This window comes from Pelobates fuscus, chromosome 11 (assembly GCF_036172605.1).
Source record: "Pelobates fuscus isolate aPelFus1 chromosome 11, aPelFus1.pri, whole genome shotgun sequence".
Lineage (NCBI taxonomy): Eukaryota > Metazoa > Chordata > Amphibia > Anura > Pelobatidae > Pelobates > Pelobates fuscus.
Genome location: NC_086327.1, coordinates 25,853,028 through 25,872,705, shown reverse-complemented (window position 1 = coordinate 25,872,705; position 19,678 = coordinate 25,853,028).

Below are 19,678 nucleotides of genomic sequence, written 5' to 3'. Positions count from 1 at the left end.
TAATACCATATGCCAAAGCTGCAGCTATTAAAAAGCTTGGGTTTAGCAGATTTTCTTAACTAGAATCATATTTATTTCAGTCTTCAGTAATCTATTTTCAATTACAGCATACAGTTTGTTTCTTTTTACCAATTAGTCTGCTAGTCGCTCTATACATACTCTAAGCACCATAACCACTACAGTGATTGGCTCAGAGCATTAGGCATCTGGTTAACCCAGCGCTTTCAGGCTATCGCTATTATACAGGGTCTTGATGGCAATCTCTTATTTGCTAGTTATTGACTAGTTAATGGCTGTTGTTTACTCATGACACTTTTCAATTTTAACTTGAAAATGCGTAAATAGTTTCTGAGCTATTAACTCTAAAAAAAAAAGTACAGATGGGGGGGGCGTGGCCTGGACGCCGGACGAATGGCAGCTTAAACGGAGAGCTCCCCGCCGGCTAATAATCAGTACCCGCCTAACCAGCACCCGACCCGCCAGCCATGGGCAAAACCCACAGGACCACACAGGGTAGTCACCCGATCCGGCACCCCCCGAGGGTCCCAACCGGCGGGAATGCGGCAATTTCTGACAGCGCGCGCAGAACAGTCCTCCCAGGCCTACACAGACTCTGAGGCCTCGGGCCTTTCCCGCCCAGCATCCCCAGGGGACAGCTTACCCTCCAAGACACAGCAAACCCCAAATTCACAGCAGCAGCAGCCGGAATGGATGGTCCTTCTGCACAATCTGCCCACCAAAGCGGATCTGAAGGAAGCTAATGCAGCGCTGCATAATCTATCACTGGGGAGCTGCATACTCTCAGGGAGAATATTCAGGGCATGCAACACAGGCTGGCTCAGCTTGAGGCACACTGTGACCACATGGCAACAGCCCAATCTGCAGATACTAACATCGTACAAAAACGAGAATCACAACTGCGCCAAATGGCGCTACACGTCGAAGATCTGGACAACAGAGGAAGAAGATTGAATATAAGGGTCAGAGGCCTGCCTGAGGAGCTGGATCAGCAAACAGCAATCACAGACACACTAACTGAGCTCTTCAACACCCTCCTGCAACGGCAAATAAGCACACCCATCGAATTCATCCAGGCGCACAGAGCCTTGCGACCGCGGGGCCCACCTGAATCCCGACCAAGGGATGTCATATGCTGCTTAAGCCATTTCCCAACGAAGGAAGACATCTTGAAAAAGGCGAGAGAAGCTAAGCAAATAATTTACCGGGGCGCAGATATCCGGCTGTACCCGGACCTATCTCCAGCGACACTGGCCTATAGACGGGCCATGCGCCCTCTTACCAGGGCCCAACAAATTACTAAGATAAGATACCGCTGGACTTTTCCTATGGGCCTGCAGGTCACAACCCCTAACGGCCCCTTCAGCGTGCGCACCGAAGGAGATATGGGTGACCTACAAAAAGAGCTGCAACTGCCTCTGATACAAATAAGATGGCCGGACCCGCTGGCATACTACGCCTTCCCACCAGAAATGCCACATCAAGCTCCGCAGGCGGCTCGACCAAGACGAACGAGACAACAGACAACCCGCCCGTCGGGCGCCAACATGTGACAGCCTCATACACCACAAGAACCCCGGGGGGCCCATGAACCACAAGCCTACAGCACAGATACCAACCCTCCCAAGAGACTGAGCAATGAAGCAAGGTGGGACTAGAGATCCCGATACAGAAGCTTCGAACCCCCCCACTAACCGCAAGTACAACCCACCTGTGGGACATTTGCTGGGGTACAAACCAGCAGACTGGGGGGGGGGAAGGGGGTACCGGAAGGAACCAGGGACTGAACTACTCTCCTACATCCTATCCACCTGCAGTGAAAGGGGGGAGACCCAGGGGCGTATGAGCCGCGAGGCAAACAAGGCATTTGCCTTGGGCGGCATTTTCCAGTGGGCGGCAAAAAACGGACATGCTGGGCTGGTTGCTGGTTGCTGGGCGGCCGGCGAGGGAGCTCTTCCCCTGAGCTCTCTGCTCAGCTCCCTCGCGCGCCGCCCGCAGAGTGAGACTGGGAGCCGGAATATGACGTCATATTCCGGCTCCGCCTCCCAGCCTCACTCTGCGGGCGGCGCGCGAGGGAGCTGAGCAGAGAGCTCAGGGGAAGAGCTCCCTCGCCGGCCGCCCAGCCTGCCCGCCAGTGCCGCCCTGCAGCCACTGGACCACCAGGGAATGGGAGAACCCCCCCACCCCCAGCATTCCCAAAGGTAAGGAGGCGGGGGGGGAGTAAATAAAAAAAAAAAAATGTGTTAATGTGAGTGTGTGTGTATCTGACTGTGTGTGTCTGATAGTGTGTGTGTGTGTGTCTGTTAGTGAGTGTGTGTGTGTGTGTCTGTTAGTGTGTGTGTGTGTGTGTGTCTGTTAGTGTTTGTCTGTTAGTGTGTGTGTGTGTCTGTTAGTGTGTGTGTGTGTCTGCTAGTGTGTGTGTCTGACTGTGTGTGTCTGACTGTGTGTCCGACAGTGTGTCTGTTAGTGTGTGTGTCTCACTGTGTGTGTCTGTTAGTGTGTGTGTGTCCAACTGTGTGTGTCTGTTAGTGTGTGTGTGTCCGACTGTGTGTGTTTGTTAGTGTGTGTGTCTCACTGTGTGTGTCTGTTAGTGTGTGTGTGTCCCCGACTGTGTGTTTTTGTTTGTGTGTGTGTGTCTGTTAGTGTGTGTGTCCGACTGTGTGTGTTTGTTAGTGTGTGTGTCTCACTGTGTGTGTCTGTTAGTGTGTGTGTCCGACTGTGTGTGTTTGTTAGTGTGTGTGTCCGACTGTGTGTGTTTGTTAGTGTGTGTGTCCGACTGTGTGTGTTTGTTAGTGTGTGTGTGTCCGACTGTGTGTGTTTGTTAGTGTGTGTGTCCGACTGTGTGTGTTTGTTAGTGTGTGTGTCCGACTGTGTGTGTTTGTTAGTGTGTGTGTGTCCGACTGTGTGTGTTTGTTAGTGTGTGTGTCCGACTGTGTGTGTTTGTTAGTGTGTGTGTCTCACTGTGTGTGTCTGTTAGTGTGTGTGTGTGTGTGTCCGACTGTGTGTGTTTGTTAGTGTGTGTGTCCGACTGTGTGTGTTTGTTAGTGTGTATGTGTGTGCTACTGTGTGTGTCTGTTAGCTAGTGTATGCGTATCTGTCAGTGAATGTGTGTGTATTTAGAAGGCGGGGCAGGGGGGAAGGGTTGGGTGGGGGTGGCGTGCGCGCGCGCGAGGGGGGGGGGGTCTGAGTTTTGTCCTGCCTAGGGCAGCACAAAACCAAGATACACCACTGGGGAGACCTGAGGGGAGGCAGAGAGGGGAGAATGGGAGGGAGCGGGGGCTCTCAAGGCAAGTAGGGACCAGGGACGAGCGGCAACCCAACTCACTGGGGGGGTGAAGGAGGGGGAGAGGGCCAGGCTCCCAGGCTGGGCCTTGCCGCCGGGGCTGACCCGACTTGCAACGATCTCAAGGGAGTAAGCGGGGGCAACGCCGGCGGGGCTCACCCGGGGAGGGGGGCCCTAGATCGACAGCCTCAGGAGATTGGGGGGGCTAAAGTCACCTGGGCACCCAGTCCCAACATTAAAGAGAAACAAGCAGCCCATTGGAGGGGAGATGGAGAGGGGGTAGGTAGGAAAGGGAGGTGGGGGACTCCACACACTCTGCGGGGGGTGACATGATAGGGAATCTAATGGGAAAGGGCCTCCACGGGGAGGGAAATGGGGCGAAATGTTATGATCTCCGACTGAGAGAATGTTTGATGTTAATGTTCTGAAAATGTTATGTTTTTCATATGTTTGTCATATGTTTACGTTGATGACCTGAGAGCTACACCAACCCTCGGCAGCGAGTACGATCTTAGACCCATGTAAGCACAGCATAGAGGCCATAAGGCCGCCACACACTTAGGCAAAGAAAAACGACAGGTAGACATCATACCAACTCCACGGAGCCACCAGGGGGGGAGGGGGGGGCGACCGCAGAGCCTAGCCATACACACAGACGAGGAACCAGACGATACCTTAGATCACAGAGGACACCCGGTAGTCCTCCCACTGCCTCATAGGCAGGGGCGTCACCCGAAGGTGAGCAAAACCACTGGTACCACAGGGGGGTACCGTGAGTTACAGCGCCCCGACGCCTACACCTCACCGTCACCTGGTAGTGACGGCATTTCGGGAGGTACAGAATAACCTCCCTTACTGATCCCTAAGCTCACTTCATACCCTTCCCCACTCCTCACCCCCCCCCACCCCTACCCTCCCGCACCCCCCACACAGAACCGACTGACAGAAAACCGAGCCACCTAGACTGCAATTCATCCTCCTGACACTAGGGGATACAGGACATAGAATACCACAGTTTCCAAACCGTCAGCACCTCTCCCTCTCTATAACCCAATGGAATTCAGCTACATTATAAAGCTGTTTTTATTACGTTCTACACTATTTTATAGTGGACATCTTTGGGGAGAATACCAAAATAGAGAACACTTTACACAGCGTGTAGTCTATTGTATTCAGCAAACATCTGTCACAACTAAAATCCAAACCATTCTCTAATCTGGGTGATTACATTACAACTAATCTCACAAAATTGGAAACAATTTAAGAAGGATGAACTGCCCTTTTCTGAAGAAAAATTATGTTTGTATGTAATATTAGAGATTAACGGTCATCCTAAAATTGGTTTGGGATTTTTTTTAATCTTTTTTTTTTTTTTTATTTGTGCAAAAAAAAAAATTATAGACATGAAACAAAAAGATTGTTTATTAAATCAGTATAACATCGGTTCAACACAGAGAATAAAATATCAGCAAAACTGTCCTTCTATCTTATATTTCATGTATCAGATCTTTGAGGAAGTTTCAAAATGTCAGAAGTAAAAAAAAAAATGAACAAGTAAATTTTAAGTAAAACTTGTTTTCTCAACATAAACTTATATTCTCGACACAAGTTGTTTTCTCGACATAAACTTATTTTCTCAGCATCAGTTATTTTCTTGAAAAAATAAACAAGTTGTTTTCTCAATATAACATTGTTTTGTGTAAATAACAAGTTGTTTTAGGAAGAATATTCTTTACACTCAAATTCTTACATGTACCTGACTAGATTTCAATTAGCACACACATTAAAAGGGAAAGCAAAATCTGCTAGCTAATATTCCTAACAGTGTGCAGGCAAATATGAACATTTGAGTGTAAAAAAAATATTCTTCACAAAACAACTTATGTTGAGAAAACAACTTGTTCTGTTCTGAAAACAATTTTTTATGTCGAGAAAACAACTTGTTAAGTTGAGGGAACAAGTTGTTTTCTTACTATAACAAGTCACAAAAATATTAAAAACACATGACCTCACTGGGCTTCTGTACTATATGCAATATGGTTTAAAAGTTGAAATCAACTTAGATAACATTTTTGAGATGCCCTGCACTTGCACATGTCATTTGAATTTGTAAATGAGCCCTAGCTTTTGATTACGTAAGCACAGTACATTTACAGATGGCTTCCCCATGGACCAGGGATAGTATATGACTGCCGACCAAATTACATTCCCGTTACCCCCCAATAATGACATGATGCCTGAGTATTGAATAAGGACAATGGCCAGAGCTTTATTTAATTTAACTTTAAACACCACCAGCATTATCACCACCTGTTGGCTGTTGGGGTGACTACCCAACAGACAGATAAAACCGTATATTTCCAGAGTTTGAACAGCCTGCCCTCTGGCATCAGCCCTAACAGGCCGCGACTCCCCAAAGCCTTGTCTCATGAATTACTTGCGCTGGCCAAGAACTCGGCCTTAGCTGTGACATAAAGAGAACAGAAACAAACAACACCACAGAAAAAACACCAACATCCATAACCATAGGGTAGGAAGGGAGGGAAAAACCTGTTCCAGCCTTTCCTTCTGTGAATGGTGAGTACCATCCCCTCTATACCCCTTCTTATACCATCTCATCTTTGCAACATTGTATCCCTCTCTATCCCACCCCTTGCTGTAGGGCAGCAGTCATGCCTCCCCTTCCTTATAGTCCAGGGGAGCCCTTGACTGCTGACCAAATTATATTCCTGTTACCTCCCAATAATGACATGACGCCTGAGTATTGGATAAGGGCAACGATTAAACTGCAATTGTCCCCCTCTAGCTCCACATGTCGTACCGATACACCACCAAGCCAAGCCGACGCACAATTCTAGAAATATTGACATTGAATTTGCGTCTTCTCCATTCCAAACCCCTGGCATGCGACAAGGCTTGCCAGCACGGACGGGGAACAATCTCGGACCATATCAAAGTACACTCAGAAAACAATGCCAAGCACTGCACCAAGTCATGCTTTACAGAGTGCACTAAATCCACGGTCCTAACCCTACCTAAATCATTACCACATGGATCAATATGGTGACAGTCCCTGACACGAATCTGCTAAGGACAACGCATTCCGGGTAAACTTGCTTTAATGACAACCCCTGAGTACCCCTCCAGCGAACCCTCACTAACTCGGCTGGAATTCCTAGGTTCTGTCCATAGGAGCGCGACTCTGCCCGTTGAGCTGCCCAATTGATAAACAAATGTCTCAATATCCATACATAGCGGGGAGCACACCCTGAAACAAATTACAACAAATGATTCGGGACGTACAGCTGATATCTCCTGGATGACTATCTACCTAAACGCTGCACCTCCGAACCCGCGAAACCCAAGGCGCTAGCTTGAGTCGCAGCCCCTTTAAAAAGAATAAGGGGGGGAAACTGGTAGGATATCGACCACAAGAAACCAACGCTTTTCTGAGCACAGAAATGAACTGAAACCGCGTAAGCGGGGTACCATCTGCGAGTACCAATAGCGAGACTGCCGTCGGCTGAACTGCCATAAAACGATGAAACAACCGTACTGAGCAAAATTCACCCCCCAGTATTACCCACCCAGAGCCAAATACCCCTACCGTTCTGATCAGTCTTTGACCTACGAACATGTAAGTCCACAAAACTATCAGACCAATGACATCTGATAACAATAACAGAGCAACCAAACGGCGATTAGGGAATACTAACTCCCCCACCGCAAAGCTCAGAAAAAATGAACGCCACCTGGAATAAAAGCGGACAAAGCTCTTTCTGCCACTGTGCAAGAGTGACCCTGCTCAAGTAACCTATTCAAATACTTCAACGTAACCTCAAACCGGGCTGACTCAGACGACAGCAGCACCGACCCATCCACGAAAGACAACCAACCCGACTATACCTACCTGTATGCCACGTAAAGGCAGACAACGAGTCAGACACCAAAGACATCAAGCCTCCAAAACTAGGTCCCATAAGTAGGAAGGGCAGAGAAGACACTTGCTCCAGGAGCTGACTCCCGAAAACGGTCCCACTGAAACCGAGAAAGAGAGTCAGACACTATGTTCAACTCCCCTGGGACATGCCATGCCATGCCTGCATCCACACATTAAACCTTAAGCTTAGCAGCACCAGATGTCGCAAGAGAGCCAGAACTGGAGGAGATGCAGACGACGATCGGTTAATCACATGGACAACACTTATATTGTCCGTGTGAAAGACCACCACCCGATCCCGAAGATCCTCTCCACATAAGGCCAGAGCCACCAATATGGGAAAAAGTACCAACAATTTTAGGTTACGCATAATGTCTAACTCACGCCATTCCGAAGGCCAACCTGCCGCACACCACTTACCCCGAAAGAAGGCCCCAAACCCTACAGACCCTGATGCATCCATGAAGAGGTCCAACTCTGAATTGGACACTGCTTCCCGCAACCAGCATGACCGCCCATTGTACTTACCCAGGAAAGCACTCCATACTTGCAGTTCAGCCCGCAGCTTGGCTGTTGTCACGGCTCCCGGCATCTCTGCCGGCGTGGCTGCACTCAAACTAAGCAGCCACGCCATCAGAGATGTTTCAAGCTTACCTGGGCCCGGCAGGCAGCTACCTCGTCTCCCTCCATTCCGATCCCCAGCGGGTGCGACGTTCTTAGGAACGCCGGCCGCTGCGGATCGGGCTTTTATAAGAAACTTGATTGAAAAAGATGGCACCGACACGTTTTGGGGTCAGAGGTCGGAGACAGCCAATTACAGCTTAAAGAGGGTTATTTAGGCCCAAATTACCTTTGTCATTGCCCTGTTGTGGTTTCCACTATCTGGTTATCTGAGAGTGTGTTCCTGATTGTGTTTTTCTGGTATTTGACTTTGGCTTCATTTTGATTTCCCTGATTTCTGGTATCCTTGACTTCTGGCTTTCCACATCGTTGTGTCTCATTCTGTGTCCCTCACCTCGACAAGTATTTTGACTATTCTGCGGTACGTTAAGTCCGGCCATTCTAAGGTCCGGTTACACGTTATCCTTAGTCATAGGTGTGATACTATTCTGCGTGCTGCATCAACTATAATCCTGACATAACGACATTGCCATAGATCCTGCAGATTTGTGTCAGCACATAGCAGCTTGCGAGAGAAAGCTAGCGGAAAATGATCACCGTATGGATCAATTTGCCCAGGCTTTCAATAAGCTTCTAATACGTACAAATCATTTACAGTCTGAAGTTCCTCCGGCAGTTACACCTCCGCCTACTGTACCTACACCTATAGTATATAAGGTACCTACTATCTCCCTATCTACACCCCCGCATTTTGAAGTTTATACTCAAGAATGTCGGGGATTCCTTAATCAGATTGAGTACCATTTTGAAGCCTTACCTGGGTCCTTCCCCATGGATAGAGCTAAAATTGGGAACTTATTGAACCAACTGAAAGGTAAAGCCTTAGCTTGGGCGAATCCATTATGGGAGAGTGATAGGACTATTGCCCATAATTACCCAGAATTCCTTGTGTAATTCAAATTAATGTTTGAACCATTAGGAAAGGAAAATAACGCTTACACTGCTCTAATGCGAACAAGGGAACCGGTATGTTTTAGATTATGCCATAGAATTCCACACCCTGGCTTCTAAGGTAGACTGGACTAATAACGGATTAATCACTGCATTTGCTTGACGTAATTGCTGCCAAAGAACTACCAGGGAGGTTAAATGAATACATCACATATGTGATGCATATCGTTAACTGACTTAGGAACAGGGAGGTGACTAGAAATAGAACCAGATGGATGAATATGTCACTGGCACCTCACTTCTCCAATTCCGTTCTTCCTGGCCTTTCTGTGTAGTCTGAACCTATGCAGTTAGGGGTTATGAGACTGTCAGAGGTAGAGAAACAGTTTAGGGCCTCTACTTATACTCTCGGCGGGCAGCTACCTGGTCGCCCTTTGTTGCCTCCGAATCTGATTTTTCTGGCAGCCGCCCAGTCCACCAGCTGCCGTGTCTCCTGAGGCCCGACTCCCTTCCCACATCACAGTATGAGGCCGCCTCCTGGAAGCCCGGGATCCTCCACTCAATACTCCACTGCAGAGTGCCAACTGCCTCCCGCTCGTCCCGACTTCTGCTCTGCTGCTCTGTCGAACCCGACTATGTGAAAGGCGAGTTGGAGGCCTGGACTGCCTCGGCCTCCTACCGCTGGCCAGATAGGGACTCTCCGCCACCTGCTGCTCCGCTCCCATCAGCTCCTGAGGAAGACCGGCCATCACCTCCGACAGGGAACCCACTCCATTGGAAGCCAAGTAAGTCTGTAGCATCCCAATCAGCGCATTTTTGGACACAGCAGCTATCTTGAAGAAAGGGAATTTAGGACACTAACTCTCAGGTAAGTACACAGGCATAGGGTGCGCACGAGGTGTGCCGGGTGTGCCTGGGCACACCCTAATCCCCGCGGCACGTGCTATGTGCCTCCCTCTGTGGGCCAGTAAGGGAGATCAAAGATCTCCCTCACCGACCCACAGGCAGGAGGGAGACAGGAGAGGACCCGGGGAGCTCTAGCTAGCAGCTCCACCGGGTTCCACTCGCAAGGTCAGAGCGTTGTCGCGGCAACACTCAGATCTCGCGAGAGTGAACTCTAGCCCCGCAGGCTAGAGTTCACTCACCACTGGACCACCAGGGATGGCAGCAGCACGGTCTCCCCTCCCTATAAAAAGGTAAGAAGGGAGGGGGGATATTAACTAATCTGCCCCCACCTCCACCCCCACACAATACACACAGTACCCACACACATACATCACCCTTACGCACACAGCACCCTTACACATACACACTAACAGCATCCTTACACACACACACACTAACAGCACCCTCACACACATAGCACCCTCACACATACACACACAGCACACACTAACAGCATCCTCACAAACACAGCACCCTCACACATGCACACACACACTAACACCACCCTTACACTAACAGCACCCTCACACATACAGCACCCTTACACACACACACACACACTAACAGCACCCTTACACATACACTAACAGCACCCTCACACACAGCACCCTATTACACACATCACTCTCACACACACACACACAGCACCCTTACACACACACACTAACAGCACCCTCACACACAGCACCCTTACACACACAGCACCCTCACACACACAGTACCCTCACACACACACACACACACTAACAGCACCCTCACACACAGCACCCTATTACACACATCACTCTCACACACACACACACAGCACCCTTACACACACCGCACCCTTACACACACACACACACTAACAGCACCCTCACACACAGCACCCTTACACACACAGCACCCTCACACACACAGTACCCTTACACACACACACACACACACTAACAGCACTCTCACACATACAGCACCCTCACACAAAGCACCCTTACACACACACCCTCACACTAACAGCACCCTCACACTAACAGCACCCTTACACACACACACACACACACACACACACACTAACAGCACCCTCAGACATACAGCACCCTTACACACACAGCACCCTTACACATACACACACAGCGCACACTAACAGCCCCCTCACACACAGCACCCTTACACATACCCATACACTAACAGCACCCTCACACACACACAGTGCTCTTACACACACACACACTAACAGCACCCTCACACACACACACCACCCTCACAAACACACACACAGCACCCTCACACACACACAGTGCCTACAACACACAGCACCCACACCCACACAGCACCTACACACACAGCAGTGTGTGTATGTATGTATATATATATATATGCGGTGTGTGTGTTTGTGCTTTAGGGTGCACACCCTTATGCAATGGGCTGCGCACGCCTATGTACACAGGCCCTAAGCTAACTCTAAATTATCTTTTTTTTTTTTTAAACAGCAGAAGGGATAAAGGGAAAAACCTGTTCCAGCCTTTCCTTCTGCGAATGGTGAGTACCCTCCTCTCTACACCCCTTCTTATACATCCCATCTCTGCAACATAGTATCCCTCTCTATCCCACCCCTTACTGTAGGGCAGCAGTCATGCCTCCCCTTCCTTACAGTCCAGGTGATCCCTGGAGATGCACTGACATAATGAATTCACAGAGGTTATAATACTCTTACTCTGCCACTATAATTTTTTTAAATGTATAATTAAAATCGCTATCCCCTGCTGCCCACAGTGGTCTCTCTAGGGTCCAATAGGGACATTTAGCTCCACAGTGCATTTCCATCTCCTTGAAGTCCAATTCCTCCCAGACAGCAATGACACAAACCTCCACTGATGAAGACCTATTGCTATTTCCAAGAGGTCTAGATGAGAGCTGGGATCTCCGTAACAGAACCACCCCTGACATATATATATATATATATATATATATAGATATACACACACAAAGGGGCTTGGCAGTGGCTTAAACTCTGCAATATACACCCTACACAAATATACATTCTCTATTTATAATTAATATCACATACATTACCAGGGGTGAGCCAGCGTCTACTTCTTTTTATATTTCCCAATGATGACCGGATTATCATTATGGAAATTGTAGTCCGCAGCCACTAGCAATGATGATTAGCCACGGGACTCCAGATGTAAGTTAAACATTTTTTTCATAATGCTAAACCAGTTGCAGGGTTGGCTCGAGTATCCAAAAAATGTATAACCTCCGGTCGCCTACCATATCTCTGTGCCTTATGCAGTGGCGTACATACCGGGGTCGCAGGGGTCGCGGCTGCGCCCTGCGACCCGGTATGTACCCAGTGTGGCCAGCCTCTTCTCCTGGAGGGCCCAGGAGATGGCCACCTTAGGGCCCCCCGAGGCTGGCCCTGGTGTCACCCGGCGGGCAGGCTGGCGCGCGCGAGAGAGCACTCTCCCCTGCATCAGTATGCGGCACGCGAGGGAGCTGAACAGGGAGCACTCAGGGGAGCGTGCTCCCTTGCGCGCCCGCCAGCCTGTCCGCTGGGTGACACCACTGAACCCCAGGGAATCCCCTCAGCACTCCCAAAGGTAAGGAGGCTGGGGGATTACATTTTTTTTTAAAGTGTGTGTGTGTGTGTTAGTATGTGTGTGTTAGTGTTAGAGTGTGTGTGTTAGTTGGTGTGTGTCAGTGAATGTGTTACTGTGTGTGTGTTACTGAGTGTGTTAGTTTGTGTGCGTCTGTTAGTGAGTCTGTTTGGTGTCTGTTAGTGTGTATGTGTCTGTCTGTCAGTGAGTGTGTGTCTGTCAGTAAATGTGTGTGTCTGTTAGCTAGTGTGTATGCGTCTGTTCGTGAGAGTGTGTGTGTCTGTGAGCTAGTGTGTTTGTGTCTGTTCGTGAGAGTGTGTGTGTCTTCAGCACTTACCTTTCTCCAGCGCCGGACTCCCTTGGCACTGGGGATCCCTCCGCCCCGATCCACCTCTCAGCTCCGAATGCGCATGCGCGGCAAGAGCCGCACGCACATTCAAACCGCCCATAGGAAAGCATTACTCAATGCTTTCCTATGGACGTTCAGCGTCTTCTCACTGTGATTTTCACAGTGAGAATCGCGGAAGCTCCTCTAGCGGCTGTCAATGAGACAGCCACTAGAGGCTGGATTAACCCTCAGTGAAACATAGCATAGTGAGAGCGAATTAAAGCATTATTTGCCAAATCAGGAATTGTTGTCAACAATTTTTTAGAGGGGAGGAATTGAGGATTCTGTGCCTGCAGGTGCGAATATGTAAACCTGGCCCTGAGAATAATTAGATTACTTTAATCCTGCATTTCTGTGTAGAGAAAGATCCATCTGAAATAATAAGATAGGCATTTTTTCTTGTTAAAACGTATTTCTTGCAGACAGCCAGGCTGGTGGGGATGTTTTCCAACGCATGTAAACAATGGTGCAATCAATGAGAGGAGTGATAAATGTATACTAATAATAGCAATGCATATTACACACAATATTCTTGGGACTTTAAACATCTTATTTTACTCATTCGAATAAAACTTTAAAATGTCCATGAATATAGTGTGTAATAGGCATTCTTATTTACTGGATTGGTGCCATCTGGTGGATGTAACTGGTATTATAGAAAACATTCATTTTCTTTGAAAGTACACTCCAGTGTTATAAATAAATGCATTTATTTTTAATAAATGCCTCCGGGAGATCATCAGTACAGACGATCTCCTTGCCAGTTTGATGGTTCTCATAGACAAGCTTAAGGATGCAGGGCGCATGCGCAACAATTACAGTATCGCCCTAAAATACTTAGAATGTTTTCTTAACGCCCATTTGCAATGCAGTCTGAACGAGCACCGTCCTGGCTGTTTTGACACCTGAGGGGGTGCTATTTTGTTAGTTCATAAACGTGACGATCTCTTGGAATCCGCAGTTTTAGCAAGCGAAGTTGAATCAATGCTTTCCTATGGGGTATTTAAAGACGTTGGATGTCCTCATGCAAAACGTGAGAACGTCCAGTGTCGTTTCACTGAGTTAAACATCATGAAACAGCAAGAAACACCTCTAGTGGCTGTCCGGTACCCTGCAATATAAACACTGAGTTTCTCTGTATTAAGGAGACAGGGACATTACACCCTGGGATAAGTGGTCTGGTGCCTATACTGTCCCTTTAAAATGGATCTGTCACTTTTCAGTATTTCACATATACTTTTTATGAAATACTAATCCAGACTGTCAGGGTCATTTACTAAAGGGGGATTCAAAGCAAATGTCAAATTTAAGGCCAGAGTAATTGAACTGAAATTACAGCTGACTGAGAATTTTTACAGTTTGACTGTTTTGACCTTAAATTCGAAATGTACTTTGAATTCTCCCTTTAGCGGATAACCATGTGAGTTTGACTTTCGCTGAAATTCCAACACAATCCAAAAATACCATAAGACAAAGTAGGGACTTCTTTGTCTTATGAACAAGCTTGAGGTTGACAAAAGTTAACAAAAGGTGAAGCTGCGTTGTCAAATTTTGTAAATCGCAGCAACCATCACTAGAGAGGCCTGCGGGGTTCAGGCATTGTCTATGGAGGTTCACATGATCTCACTGGATCCTCCATAGACCTCAGTGTTGTAGATCATTGACGCAGCTCCTGGCAAATGAAGGGCCAGGAGCTAAAGGGGACTAGCAGGAGGAAGATGGCGATCTCGAGGGAAATCTTGACGTAAGCAGAACCTACTTTCCCCTGCACCCAAAAGCCAACAGACCCACGCTGGATCTGTCACTTTTGGGGGTCTTTGCGAAACATGCAAAGATGTCCGAAAGTGAATTTCAAATTTGAGATCAAAAGAGTTGAACTGTGAAAAAGTCAACTATGCTTCCAGTTTTGTTACTTCGGCCAAGTCAACTTGAATTGTTTTTTTATTTGTAAATAACCCTGTCAATTTTCTTTAATCATCTTTAACAATAGGCTTACAATCAGCGTTGGGTTCAGGTAAGTAAATAAAGGGTTTTTAACCCTTTATTTACCTGGTAGGAGGGGGCACGCGTGAGGGGGTAGAAAGAGGGATCGGTTGTGCCAGGAATACAGCATCGTATTCATGGCACTACAGTACCCCTTTAAGTTTTACCCTTTCCTTCTCCAGAGTTGAAAGTAACCAAATTAATTCTAGACATCTTGAGAATTCGACTTTATTCAAACTTACAGAATACAAAAAAAAGCTAATTGTTGCCACTGTGCTGAATATCTGGATTCTGCTCATGGACTTCGTTTTGTGTTGACTGCTCTGCTCCATTAGCTAAACAGAAATAGAAACTTCACAAAACATTCTCTTACTGCTGAGTGTAATTTACCGCTGCTACACAGTGAGCTTTATCGGAGGTTTGAAATGGCTTCCTGCGTCTACCTATAAAAAAAAAAAAACAGAGAACGCAGATTCAATGAAGCCTCGATTTTCATTTATGCCGTAGTTAACTCCTCTTTATATTTTATTTTAAAAAACAAACAAACATTTAACACAAACTCAACAAGACCGTTGTGAGTTGTGTAACTCTTACAGTGTGTTTCTAAGTGACTCAAGGGTCAAATCCTAGCAGATTCTTTCAGATCCCTCTTGACAGCAAACAAAATAGGATTTAATCACCTTTTTCTCTCATGCTGGTTGAGCAATTTGTAAAAGTGTGAGAAAGGGAATTAGTATTAATAGACCATGTCTGGATGTATAAATGTTCTCATCTGATTAAAAAGTGATTGGAAAATCAAGATCTCATATCAGGGGGAGCAGCATTCAAAGTATATGAATTCGTATATATAAATGGTTTGTGTTAGCAATGGTTATCCTAATCTTAAAGGAGCAACGTGGCACTCTGTACTGTAGGAGGTGCTGTACCGTGCAGCGGAACTTGTTGGAGCTTTACAAGTAATACTATTGAAAATAAGTGGGAGAATAATGGGAAGGTATGAGGTATGATATTCCAATAGTAAGAGCAGAAAAGATATAGAATCCACTCCTTAGAAAGACAAGATTTCTTGAACTTAGCCAGACAAGTAACCATGACTACTTATGACATTAAATTCTGAGGTTACATTGCCAAAGCTATCTCTTAGGAAACGTATGTCCAGGCCAACCCCCGGGTAAATAGAGACTGCTGCCCTGAGGGTTTGGCACAGCAACCAAATGGATACAGTTGGAAGCAGGACATTTTGGAAAAATTACCAGACTACTGGTGAACAATGCTGAGGAAGCCTGGCAGTGTCTTTCCCCACCCACCATCCCAAATGGTTCTGGAATTGTTGTTTTGTGTTGTGTTTTCTTTGTTTTTAATTTTGTCACAGCTGCGGGTTTCGTGCACCAGAAAGTTTGGTAAATGAATAATGCCCGGACGAGCCTGAGGATTCGCAGTCTGAATTTGGTTGATGACGAAGGACAGGCTGAAGAGGCTCTGGAAGAAGTTTAAAGTGTACCTGTCTGCTGGGTAAAACCAGCCACTGACAGTATTTGGTTATGCTGGTTTAAATAAAGCTGTGGCCATTGCCCTTACCCACTTAACATGGTGTTGCGTTACTTATTGGGAGTGGAAGAGTAACAGGAGTTGGCGACCGAACGAGTCAGCAGTCATGCTTTTCTAGAACTTCTCTGAGAGTAACATCAAGCTTCACAGCCGTAAAATGCAACTATGTGTTGAAACTGCAGAGTAGTGTAGATATCAGTTTGTGTTAATAAAAAAAAAAGTGTACTATGCCGAATGATAATCTCATAATGGGCTAGCAGTAAGCGAAGTATCTCTCTAAATGTCCCCAGAATGGACCTACGAACTGACCATACCTCAAGCCACATCTCCTAACTCCTAGGTAAAAAATGTCTATGTAAATGGATAGTGCTGGTATACCTAATGTAATACCCAGGGCATAGGCGTGCGCAGCCTATTGCATTAGGGTGTGCACCCTAAAGCACAAACACACGCCGCATGTGTATGTGTGTGTGTGTATATATATATATATATATATATATATATATATACACTGCTGTGTGTGTGTGCTGTTAGTGTGCTGTGTGTAAGGGTGCTGCTGTGTGTGTGTGTATGTGTGAGGGTGCTGTTAGTGTGATGTGTGTGTGAGGGTGCTGGTAGTGTGCTATGTGGGTGAGTGTGTTTGTGTGTGTGTTTGTGAGGGTGCTGTTTGTGTGATGTGTGTGTGAGGGTGCTGTTTGTGTGATGTGTGTGTGATGGTGCTGTTTGTGTGATGTGTGTGTGATGGTGCTGTTTGTGTGATGTGTGCGGGTGTCGTGTATTTGTTAGGGTGCTGTTAGTGTGCTGTGTGTGAGGGTGTTGTGTGTTTGTGAGAGTGTGGTTAGTGTACTGTGTGTGTGAGCGTGCTGTGTGTGGGTGCTGTATGTGTACTGTATGTGTGCTGTTTGTGTGAGGGTGCTGTATTTCTGTAGGTGCTGTTTGTGTGTGGGTGTTGTATGTGTGTGTGTTCTTTATGTTTGGAGGGATTGTGGAGGTGGGGGCAGATTAGTAAATATCCCCCCTCCCTTCGTACCTTATGTAGGGAGGGGGGATCCTTGCTGCCATGTGCCATCCCTGGTGGTCCAGTGGAGAGTTAACTCTAGCCTGCGGGGCTAGAGTTAACTCTCGCGAGATCTGAGCGTTGCCATGGCAACGCTAAGATATCGCGAGAGGAACCTGGTGGAGCTGCTGTCTGGAGTTCCCCGGGTCCTCTCCTGCCTCCCTCCATGCTGCTGTGGGCCGGTGAGGTAGATCTTTGATCTCCCCGCCGGCCCATGGAGGCTTAGAGCAGAGCCGGCACACAGATAGCGCCGGTTCTGTGTGAGCCGACAGGGGAGAATAAAGTCCTGGGGAATAAAGTGTGGGAACTCTCCCAAGATTCCCCCCACCAAAAATAATAATATACACTCCAATGTGTGTGTGTGTGTGTGTGTGTATATATATATATATATATATATATATATATATATATATATATATATATGTGCACACACACACACTGACACGCATACTCAGACACACACACATTCAGACACACACACTCATACATCCACAGACAAACATACACACACATTCACATACACTGACACACTCATACATTCACAGACACCCATACATACATTCACAGACACACATATACACACACATTCATACACACACACACATTCACAGACACATACACTGACACACACTCATACATTCACAGACACCCATACATACATTCACAGACACACATATACACACACACATTCACAGACACATACACTGACACACACTCATACATTCACAGACACCCATACATACATTCACAGACACACATACACACACATTCACAGACACATACACTGACACACACTCATACATTCACAGACACCCATACATACATTCACAGACACACATATACACACACATTCATATACACACACACATTCACAGACACATACACTGACACACACTCATACATTCACAGACACACATACACACACACACATTCACAGACACACATATACACACACATTCAGTCAGACACACACACAAACAAATTATCATTTTTTTATAAAAAAATGTCCACCCAGCCTCCCTACCTGGAGTGCTGGCGTGGACTTGTCCCTGGGGTCCAGTGGGTCGGGCGCCTGTCTTTATCTCAGCCGCGGCGAGGGAGCTGTGTGCTCTCTGCTCCCTCTCACCGCGCGGGCTGTCTGCTGTAACTGGGAGCCGGAATATGACGTCATATTCCGGCTCCCAGCATCAGCAAACAGCACGCGGCGAGAGGAAGCAGAGAGCACACAGCTCCCTCGCCGCGGCTGAGATAAAGACAGGCGCCCGACTGGGGGAGGAGGGGGGTTTGGGGTCCATCACCTCTTCCCCCCCCCCCATGACAGGGGGAGGAAGGGGGGCATTTGGGGGCGCTGAGTGCCTGCAGGAACGGTGTTCCTGCTCATAAAAAGTGCAGGAACTCCGTTCCTGCAGGACTTAATCCATAGGTGTGCGCGGGGATTAGGGTGTGCCCAGGCACACCCGGCACACCCCGTGCGCACGCCTATGACCCAGGGGAGAGGGAGTCCGACTAACAATAGGTCGCTCAAAAACTGGAAAAATAGGGATTCACTAAAACCTATACAAAAATGGAACACTCTGCTATAGTATGCAGAAACCAGGAGCTAACCTATGATACTGGCTGAGTATGGTAAACGGTAAAAGACTGCAAGTATATAAATGTGTACTATGCCTTTAAGGTATGAGAAATGTGTGCTGTGCCTTTAAAACTCACATAATATGCGTGGCAGGTCTATTAGCAAGAGAGAAAATAAAACAGAAAAAGAGTCCAATAAATCGCAGAAAAAAGGGAGAAAGAGAGATGAGAAAATAGGAGGAAGAAAGATAAAGAGAAAGATAAAAAATGAAATAGAGTATAAAAAATGAAAATAAGTAATGAAAATAAATAGGTGAATAGTGGATAACGCAGCCGATGATATGTGCAGTGCAGATAACTCTATCCCTAATGGGGTATAGGGTAGTTGATATCTGCTCCAAATATTATACTTTGTATATATCAAAGATCTGGTTCAAATTATAATAGCAATACAGTATGTGGAACTGGATGCTAAGGTGGTTTTTAAAAAATGTATCACTAGATATAGAAAGCAATGGTACAAACTGGATGTAAATAACATAAACCAGTTTATTGGTAAAATTATAAAAATATAAAAATATATAATAATATAATGCAGGAACAGTTCATGCAGTGGTTACCAGTCTAATGAGGTTCAGAAAAGTGCAGGAACCCTTGCATTTGGCTGGGATTGATGTGGATTGACTTTGGCCGATGAGCTTCAGAAATCCTGCTGCCGGTGAGGACGGCGGGCTTTTCGGTGTGCGTCCCGATAAGGATCTCACTCCAGGGGATGTGCTCTGTAAACGGCTCC